The following is a 10989-nucleotide window of genomic DNA, read 5'->3' on the forward strand; positions in this document are numbered from 1 at the left end:
GATTTTGTTTTGTTTTGTTTTGTTTTGTTTTGTTTTGTTTTGTTTTTGACCCTCCTGACTTCTTAGTAGGGGATGGACCTTGTAATAAGAGACATATGAACCAGATGGAAAAACACATCCTTGATAACACGTACACTTTCTATGTATATATAGTATTCACGGCAAAATGAGTATGTTTCAGAGGTGGTTTGAGTTCGGGCTTATGCCAGTCTTCAGCGGAAACAAAGCAGGATGTGGGGTAACCATGGGCAGTGGCCTGGAAAAGCCTTTCAGCTTGTTTTAAATGCAGATTTGAATATCGTCCTTCTTCATGGTCTGTCTACCCTTTTATTTTTCTGGTAGAAAGGGGAATCCACATAAATGGAGATGCCCTTTAGAGATGTAAATTTCCCTCATACAAATGTATCTTTCCCATTGTTTCCAGGGCTGCTTTTCTGTGCTTTTTTTTTTCAAAATATTTAAATATATGTGATAAAGTTCATAAAATGTATTTTAAAAAACATTTCTTATGCCGAAGAGGCATATTTGGGTTTAGAGCCCTTTCTGGTCTCCTAGAACTGTATTTAGGTGGGAGACTTGATACGGTGTCTCCCCTGCTAACTGCCCGTGTTACCTCGTTATGCTTACAGTTCAATATACTTGTCTGTGTGTATTTTTACAGGGTATTTTTTTCTATATGTGCATAAGTTGTTTATCTAGGCAGTCACTACAACATGCTTGGTGTGGTGAGAATGAACTGCAGAGTTTCCAGGATGGACTGACTGCCACACAGTAGCAGAGCATAGAATCTTCCCTTAGTGAGCATTACCTGGGTTATACTGCTGTTAATCACACCAGTTGAGAATACCACTACAATAATTTCGAGCCAAATTTGAAGCGAGCTTTAATTAAATACTGGACAGAATGATGGATTCTGACCAGGTTCATTCCTAGGTTCCCAGAAAATGGCAACAAGTCACGTCTTGCTTAAAAACCCTCAAGACCACCATGTTTCTTATCAGGTCTGATCAGAGGCATGTATATATCTTAACTCACTTCCTGTCTGCTTACCCCCTCTCCGACCCACCCACCCAATCAGAGACAAGTGTACATCCTGACGTATTTCCTACTCACGTTCCTCCTGCCTACCTATGATTAAACACATCTAGTGTAGTTGGGTCAAACAAACTTGTTTATGGGAATGAAAGCATAAACGATAGCCTCCATATAATCTAATCTAGACCTTGGATATTTTCAGCCTCTGAGACTTACCTCTGAATAAGCTTACCCTTCCTAGTTCTATCTGAACTCAGGTTGATTAACTCAGCTGCTCTGGCTCAAAACTCCATTCCACACTGATTCAAACTGGCTTCTTTCAGCTTCTGATTCGATAGCTCTGCTTGTCCTCACACTACCTTTGACATCCTAACCTTCCAGCTCTTTCTCATTCTCTGACTTATTCTGTCTTCTCCTGTGTCTAGCTGGTCCTCTCTCTGCATCCTGTCTCTGAATAACTGTCCCTGTAAAAATGCCTCCTTCTTCTCTGTCAAAGTCACCTCTTCCTTTCTGTTCTCAAGAGAGTTGGGCATAGCCTAGTCTCTCAAATCTTTCTCTGATTGGTCACTTTGTCTGCTGCTCATGGGTGCTTCCTTCTACAAACTAACTTTACCTTCATTGTTTGGGATTAAAGGTATGTGCTAAGCCTGAACCACACCACAATTAGAAACAGTTTTTTTTCCCCCAGTAAGCAATACAATCTTGGAGTTCCAGTGTGATCAAATACCCTGCAACGGTAAGGTAGCTTTGCTTTTAGGAATGGGTGAGAACTACATGTGACAGGAAATGAGACGTGTATTTTAAATTGTGACAATTAATCACCGATTTAGTGATTAATGTTGGCAGCAAACAAACTTTGTAGAATAAGACTTTTTAAAAAGGGTCCATGTTGTATAATTATAGAAATGGATCCCATGAAGCTGTGGCTGCGTCTTCCCTTTCAACACAGGGTCTCAACTCAGAGCAGCACACAAAGGTGCTTGTTTATGCTGACTTGGTAAATCAACTGGTGTGTCAAGGAGTCTGAGCTAAATCCTGACCTCAGAGGGCTCATCACTCTTTGCTGTTACTAAAGATACTTTAAAATGACTCCAACTGCATTTCTTCTAGCATATTGTGGAATGATGTTTGTTCGGAGTTGTTCTATGCAGATCACAAAGTAGGTGTGTGTATGTGTGTGTGTGTGTGTGTGTGTACAATTATAACATGCATACCTACATTTGTAAAGTTTCAAGATAGTAGTGAAGATGGTACAAATTTTAAATATCTAGGATTGGAGATGTTGTTCAGCAGGACACACATCTCCTTGGTGAAGGTTGTGAAAGATGAAAGGGAGGGAGAAAAGGAAAAGGAGGAAGAGGAGGAGGCTGTACAATCCAGGTTATGTCCAGAGGGGGAGGGAATACCTATATAAACAAGAAAGACAATTTTTAAGGGTGGAATCTGTGGTTCAAACAAAATAGTCTGGGGGCCCCACAACTGAGTGTTAGAGCTGAAGTTCATATTCCTGGTCATGGCCTCTGCCAACTCTTGGCCAGTTATGGGCCCTTCCTGAAATGCTGTCTCCTGGGAAAGATTGCTTCCTCCTTCTACCCTGCTCCTTAATTCATTTGCCTGTTCTTTAACTCCAGGTTAGATGGAGAAGGAGAGGGCCCTGATGAAGATATGAATGTCTCAGTGGGAGGCCTTTCACATTGTTCTCAGCTGGTGCTGGATCAATCTGAGAGCAACAGAGTGAAACCCAACAGAGATAAAGACCATGTTGGGCAAGGCCTTTAACCTTGTAGTTCTGTAAAGTACTGATGGTAAATCTCTGGACAATAACATTGTCTCTCATGGCTCTTCTAGGTGGCCCACTTGCTCCATAGTGTTCTATGCTTGTAAACACAAGCTCTCCTTTCCTTTGTGGAACCTCTTGCTCTACAGTATCTGACTCAGAGACTGAACTTCCCTAGGGGTTCAGCAGTCTCCACCTTAGCTAAGGTGGCAAGTGACTTAGGCAGGAATAGCTCTTCAATCTCGATTCCTTTTCAGTTGCCTTGAGACATGCCTGACCAAGAGTTTCATCCCTTGCCTTTGCCAGCCCTAGGAATCCATCCCTTCATCAGGGATCCAGGACAGTGACTAGAATATATTACAGTTTTACAACAGATGATAACAAAGGTAAATATAACACTGATTATGTGCCCATTGCTTTTGTAAGTACTTTATAGACATACATTCACATGCTATGATTTGGGTGGGAATTTTGCCCAAAGATTCATGTGTCCTCAATATTGTGATTCTGGAATGTGATAGGACCCTAAAGAGGTTAAGAGTTGCTTAGAGCAAGGTAATTAGGTCACTGGGACCTCTGCTTGTAGAGAGGATTAGCACAGTTCTAATGAGACCCCAGTTAGTTCTCTTGAGAATGGGTTTTATGAAACAACAAATTGGCTGTTCCTTGGTCTCTGGGTTCCATTCTTACCATGTGATCTTTCCTTCTTTCAAATGACGTGTTATACATCATGGCCACGGGGACTGTCACCACAGGTAAGCAAATGCCAATACCACGCTCTTGAACCTCCAAAGCCATTAACACAATAGACTTATTTTATGTGTTGTCTAATCTCAAGAATTTACAGCAACATAAGCAGATTAATATCCTATAAAATTATTCTAATAGCCTCATAAGATACGTATCTCAGCACCATCATTATTGGTTGAGAAAACAGACAGATTTCAACTAGAGCCCTACTTGACACAGCTAATGATTAAGTAGAAAAAGGCTATAGTAAACAGACAGACTGGATTCACTTTGCATTTTGGGTTTTTTTTTCTGCAATTTTAACTTCCATTTATACCATTTTACAGGAAGAAAAAATATCTTTGCTAATTTCTAACAATTACTTCTTACTAAAGAACAAAAACCAACCCCAGGCATCTATCTTTATACTTTAATGATGGTGACTGGGACTCCATGAAACTTTAGTCAGGAAGAAACTTTCTTCTATCCTTCACATCCCTCACCCAGCCATTACTTCCTCCCTCACATCCTTCCTCTCACTCCTGCCTCAAAAACCAGACGCAATCCCATAAGAAAGTTCTTGGATTTCTTTCTTCCTAGACAGAGCTTTTGGAAGGCATATCTCTCTTAGTGGAAGAAACCTCTATAAAGAAGATCCCTGCTGTGTGCCAAATGGTGAAATAAGAATTACTCAATTTTTATATAACAATAAATCGGAGCCAGCAGCACTTCCTAGGGAGTTATTAGTAATAGGAAATGAATGTTCCAAAAGCCAAGCTGATGGCAGGATGCCAAAAGGGTGTGGATGCAAGAGAACTGACTGAAAATGCCTTCACAAGTGGGGCCTTGGAGTCCCCAGTCAGAATGACAGAGATGGTGAGGTCACTGCACACAAATGAGTAAATTCACAGCTACTGCAGGTCAGGTCCTAGTGATGTCATCTTCCTGTGTTAGAAAGCATGATCTGTAGCCTGGTATAGAAGAGTAATCCACCTATAATCCCAAACTTGGAGCCTGAGGCAGGAGGATGGCAAATACCAGGCCATCCTGGGCCACGTCGTAAGACCCCGACAGAACAAGCAAATGAAAGAACATGACCACTTTCTACAATGAAATTATTAGAATGGGCCATTGCTTTCTGCTCTTGGGACCTGTATTTATGACAAGGAAGGCTCAGACTGTCTTTGGGAACTTTTAAGCTATTAGAATAATTAAGATGCCGAGTTAGAAGTGTTTTCCAATAAGCAAAGACCCAGAACAGGGCCACAGAAGAACACTTTTTAGAAGTGTTTGGGGGATGAATTATTTGCATATTTGGCTACAGAGTCAAAACATAGCTCTAGAGGAAGAATGTCATGAACAAACAACTGACTCACTTCAAGGCTGGCTATGCGAGGGCCAGCTCTGGAGGAAGTACAGCTCCTGGAACAGGCGAGGCAGGGCTGGGCAGTGTGGTGCTGAACTGCAGTGTGTTTCAGTACATGTATACACACATGTGCCTCGTGAGGGTGCTTGTGTTGGACATGTCCTCAGGTTCTAGGGACACCTGTGGACCCAGAGTGGACATCAGATGATTTCTCCTGATCTGAACTCCCAGGGCCTCCAGAGGCACCCAAGAGGATATAGTTATAGAGGACTAAGAAGGGACTAAGCTATCTAGCTGACCTTGCCTCTGTGGTCACGGCAGAGAGAAATACAGTCTATTCTTGGTGTGTATATTTCTAAATCTGTGGATTTAGTAATGACAGTTGGAAAATATAGTGAACTCTCCATGGCATTATAAAGGATTTAGACATGATTAGTGTATATGAAAGGCTATGCATAGGTTAGATGTAGATCTTACACCATTCTACATAGGGAACTTGAGCATCTGTGGAGTTTTACCTGGGGGATTGTAGACCTACGTTTCTGTGGATACCATAGGACGACACCATCAATCCAGGAAGAGAAAGTAGGAACTGTTGTACTAATGATTTAATCTCAAATCAGGGTTTTTACCCAGTCTTAGATCGTTCAGTTTCCAGATAAAAGACACACAACTCTTATATTTATAATAATAAGCCTTAATCAGCACTACGGCTGGGTAGGTATCTACCTTCTAGGCTATCAGAATCTACTTCCGTGTCAACAACACACTATGTCCCATCTAGGGTGTTCTTAACTTCAGTTGCCCAGCCTTTGGGGCCGTGTTTTCATGACTCACCCCATGCCAATTTCTCCTCTCTTCACCTTCTTCCTTCTCCTCCTCCTGGTGTCTCCTCTCTCCTGTTGCTTCTTCACTCCCAACAGGTAATTTAAAACCCACCTACCTCTAAGTAGTCCCTCCAGTAACTGGCTGTAGCCAATTTTATTTAACCAATAGTTTCAAACAGGGTTTGCACAGCAAATGCTTATAAATGTGAGAATTCATTCCTGGCCTAGGCTTTCTGGTACAAAATTTAGCATTACAATACAGAGCAACAGACTAAGCCTCAATAAGAACAATACATGTAGCCTGTAACGTGGCAAGTAAGAACACACATTTGTATTTTCTTAGACTTAGATGGAAGGACTTGTACGCTGATAAAAATCCCTACCATGTGACTGTATTATTAAGAAAACTTAGTTATAATAGATAAATGGGAAGAGGTCTGCTTCACTCAGTATCCACAAGGGGATGGTTGAAGCATCTGACAAATGCTGAAACAGCTTAGGGAGTCCAGGACTTAAACAAATTCACACCAAGTGTGGCAGGACTCGAGCCCAGAGCTCTCTAGAGATTCTCTATCTCATACCCTTTTCAGAGGAAATGTTATTTATTACAAGGCCCATTTGTCAGGAGTGGAGATAAATAAGACCCAGATTCTCCCATATCATTTAGTGATTGCCAGAAACCAGATGTTTAATAATGGGGAAAGAGGGAATCTACCTGGTCCTGTTGAATAAATGCAATCAGTTTTATGGTGGCATCCACCAAGCTGGGGGCCAGAGAGACAGTTAAGAGGTTCATAGTCTTTACTGCTTTTGTCAAGACCTGTGGTTCAGTTCCCAACAGCCACGTCAGGCAGTTGATAACCTATTTCTCCAGTTCTGGGGGATCTGTTGCCCTCTTCTGGCTTCCTTGAACTCCTGCACATCTATGGTACACATAAACTCATTCAAGCCAATACACACACATACACACAGGTGCCTGCGTGCAACACCCCTGTTATATGTCTGACCCCTCCCACTTGCTGACGTCACCTGTCCCATGGCTTGTCTACGCTCACAAGATGTGTGTGTATGTATGTGTGTATATGTATATATATATATGTGTGTGCATGTATGTGTGCATGCATGTATGTGTATGTGTGTATGTATGTGTGTATATGTATGTATGTGTGTGTGCATGTATGTGTGTGTATGTATGTGTGTGTGTATGCATTGGTTATTTTTATCATTGCTGTGAAAAAAATATCTAACAAAAGCAACTGAAGGAAGGAAGGAAGGAAGGAAGGAAGGAAGGAAGGAAGGGTTGTCAGAGTAGTTTTGATTCATAAATTGAAGATTCAGTTCATCATGGTGGCAAACAGTAAGGTGGTGAGAGCCACTCTAGCTGAGGTACCAGGAGAACACTGCAGCTGATCACCCTTAGTCATGTTAGAAAGCAGAGAAAAGAGAACTACTCTCTCTCTCTCAGCTAAAAACTCATACTCAACTGTGTGCAGACATGTGCTACATAATGATGCTGGGACAGAGATGAACCATAGCACACAGTGGTGGTGATGTCATAAGCAGCCTGATTCAGGAAAAGTATGTCCTGTGATGTTTGCCTGACAACGACATTAACCATACAGTCTTAGAGCATATCCCTAACACAATAAAAGGGAGAAGATCTGAGGGTGCGTGAGACTAGAAAGAAAAAAAACAAGTAGAGCTCATACAACTGGCCCACAGCAGTTACTGTAAGAATGGAATCAGCAACAATTAGAAAGGGTTTTGACGACATCTACAATACTTCAAAGTTTTACAGTATATCCACAAATTACCTATTTAATTAAAAACGTGTCTTTTTTTTTTTTGAAAAACACAGTGTTTTGCAATGTGTCCCAGGGTGACCTCACAATTACAGTCCTCCTTCTGTTTTCTCCCAAGTGCTGGGGGTTCCAGGCATGTCCCACCACACCCAGCTTGAAAATAAATCTTTAAAACAAAGAAATCATTTTTCATTGGCTTTGTATACCTTCCAGAATAAACAACACACGACAACTCTAGAAACACTCCTGTCCCCTCTGACTCCCTGTGACTCAGTTCTAACCTCTCTGTTGCTCCATTGCTCAACAAGATAAAGGAGACAGATAGATGCACCTGGGCTCAAATTATAGTGTTCTCTGAACATTCACCTCCTTCCATCCCATGATAGTTTATGTCAATGTTTGTTTTAATTCTTAAGAGATACTGTATTTCCCTGAGATTTTTATCTCAGATGCAGTCTTGAATAAATTAACTTAATTCCCTGATCTTGAACTTCTTCCTCTCCTAGAACTTAAGCTCCTCTTTGCAAGCATAATGCCAAGTATCTAGGGACTGTTTGGTTATCTAGTGGGTGCTTGGTCAGATATATAATACAAGAATGGATATGGAGCACAGTAGGTTACTAAGAAATGACTTTGACAGGCTATTGCCACTATAAATATGGTAGATTAGCGATACCTACAAATTAGTTTCCATTTTCCTCCTTAGGAGTTTTCTTTTTCTTGAATCTGGGCCAGTCACTTCCTTTACTTCAATCAATAGAATTGACAGAAATTAACAGAAAGAACAAAGCAGAATTAGCACCACATGCCTCCTGAGATTGAATCTCTATTGACCTTCAGTTTTTGCTTTTGTGAACTTGGTTGAAACAGGGTATACTAGCTGTGTGACACCCACATGGAGCAGAGCTAAGGCTGGCTATCCCCCAGCAGAACTATCCACCAGCAACCAGAAGTAACACTGAGGCAACATGAATGGGCTACTGCAGATACCCATGTCCAGGGTAGCTTCCAGGGGTCAGTAATCATTAACACCCCATTCAGAAGATCCACCCTGCTGAGCCCAGCTAGCCCTTAAAGCAGCAAGAGATAACAAATAGAATATTATTTTAAGCCATTTCATTTGATATGTAGAAATTCATTAACTGCCAAATTGTGGGAAAACAACAACAGCAACAACCACACACTCTTATCTGCCTATGATTTTCAGTGTAAAACTGGCATTTCTTCAACACCACAACCACCACCACCATTCCTTAGTCTGATTACCTGGTCCTCTCCCGCCACCTCCCTACTATACTCCTACCAGGTCCCACTAGGACCTTCCAACATGCATGGCCCAGCTACAGTCCCACCACTGACAGCATAAAGGCTTCATCATCGCTTCTCACTGCTGACTACTTACTTCCTGCTGAAGAGCTGCTATAATTCGGTTAAACCTGTTGTTACAGAACTTTGCCAGATACCACATGGCTACCTTAATACCAGCGCTGCTGTGATTACACACTTAAGACTCTCACATTATTGACCTACTAGTGTTCTCTCACACTAAGGGAAAGAAGGCACATGGGACATCATGGCGTAGCCCTCTCTGTAGGTATATAAGAAACTGATGAAGAGAGAAAATTCTGCAATCATGTAGGTGGCAATAAGTTGTCCATACTGTAAGCAGTCCCTACCTATACTCCTATACATAATTCCAATAAACTCAACAGTTCACCAAATAAGACACTGATGGGATAATTTTTTTGGCCTGTTGTTGATGTCATATTTGGGGTGCATATATAATTGTTCATATTACCCCAGGAAGTTACATCACACTTGGTACCTGGACAGAGAGACAACAGCCTAATGGAAGACTTTTAGGAAAAGAGTTGCTTTGCCCCTGTGAGGAATAATAAGACTTGTAACGAAAGTTAAGCCGTCTGAGGGTACAACATCCCTCAGGGAATCCTGACGTGGCCATCTTTTTCCATATGGTACGGGATGGCATGACCCCTTATTGTTGTGCTGACCCTATGTTAAGTGACAAGTTGAGTAATTGACACTAAGTCCAGAGGGGAAACCAGGGTGGAAAGGTTGTGGAGAAATCCAGATGGAACTGTTTTCCTCTGTCTTACAGGGAGATAAACATGGTCCACCCAGGAAGAAGATAGATGCCTTGAAAATGGCTAACAAACCAGAGGATTCTATAGCAATCAATCCCTGAAAGTAACAGACATGGAAGAGGAGTTTTAAGGAAACCGCTGCAGGAGTTACATTGCTGCTGCAGTGGCTGATGGCATGAGACAGACTCAGCTATCTGCCCAGAAAGGACTTGCCTGCATTTCGGAGGGAGTACAGGAAAAAGATTAGACATGAATGGCGTCCCCCACAGTAGCCTCCAGTGTGGTGTGTGTGACTGGATAAACGAGAGGGGGACACCGAGGAGCATAAAGAGAAGATAACTCAGATTAAAGTCCATGCTATGTTGACCCCCTGGGATCCAAACTGTTAGGAATAATAGAAACATGAAGCGGAAGAAAATGGGGTAGGAACAGTAAACGAGGGAACTGGGCTGTGCAAAGTCTAGTTCTGTGGGACGGGGCTGCTCTGCTCACCAAGAGCTAATAGAGAGAAGTGAGCTCCGCAGAGACCATGAGACAAGTATAAAGGACGCTCGCTGTGGCTCTGCCGAACCTCCTGGTGAGTCATGACTTTACCAGGAAGGAGAGGCTCTGGAAGATCTGAGTGATGTAGATGTGGGTTGGCAGTGTGTCAGCTTCACAAAACTGCTATACCAATCAAGAGGAGGCGAGAAAAAGAAGAAGCAGACAGCAGAACTTGTCTGGGTCACTTAAAAGCATACGTAGCAATCCAATGATCCGAGGGAAGAAATGTCACAGGAATCCCAATGCTGTGTGTATGAGCATCTGGGAAGGTGTAAAGTCTGAGAGGGCGATTTACAGAAGTGGTGCAGCCAGGCGTGGTGGCGCACGCCTTTAATCCCAGCACTCGGGAGGCAGAGGCAGGCGGATTTCTGAGTTCGAGGTCAGCCTGGTCTACAAAGTGAGTTCCAGGACAGCCAGGACTATACAGAGAAACCCTGTCTCGAAAAAACAAAAAAAAACAAAACAAAACAAAAAAAAAAATACAGAAGTGGTGCAGAACTGAACCCCTATTGAACCAGCTGCTTTAGATAAAGGAGGCCTCACAGTGGGAGATGCCCTCCTTGCTTTCCTGGTGGACAAGTTCCATGCTAATGAGGATCATGTAGGGTGACTGAAAGTCCCAGGTTGAACGGTGGAGTTTCTGATATTTTACTACTGTGCAGAGGAAGAGCTTGCTAGAGGCTAAATCAGGAAGCCTCCAGGAGCATCAGGGGTGAATGATATCAGTAGATAGATATAGAGACAGAGCAGTGACCATGGAAAGGATTGTGTCTGTCCTAGGAGCAGGCAAATGTTCTTCTTGAGA

This window comes from Mus caroli, chromosome 13 (genome assembly GCF_900094665.2).
Source record: "Mus caroli chromosome 13, CAROLI_EIJ_v1.1, whole genome shotgun sequence".
NCBI lineage: Eukaryota > Metazoa > Chordata > Mammalia > Rodentia > Muridae > Mus > Mus caroli.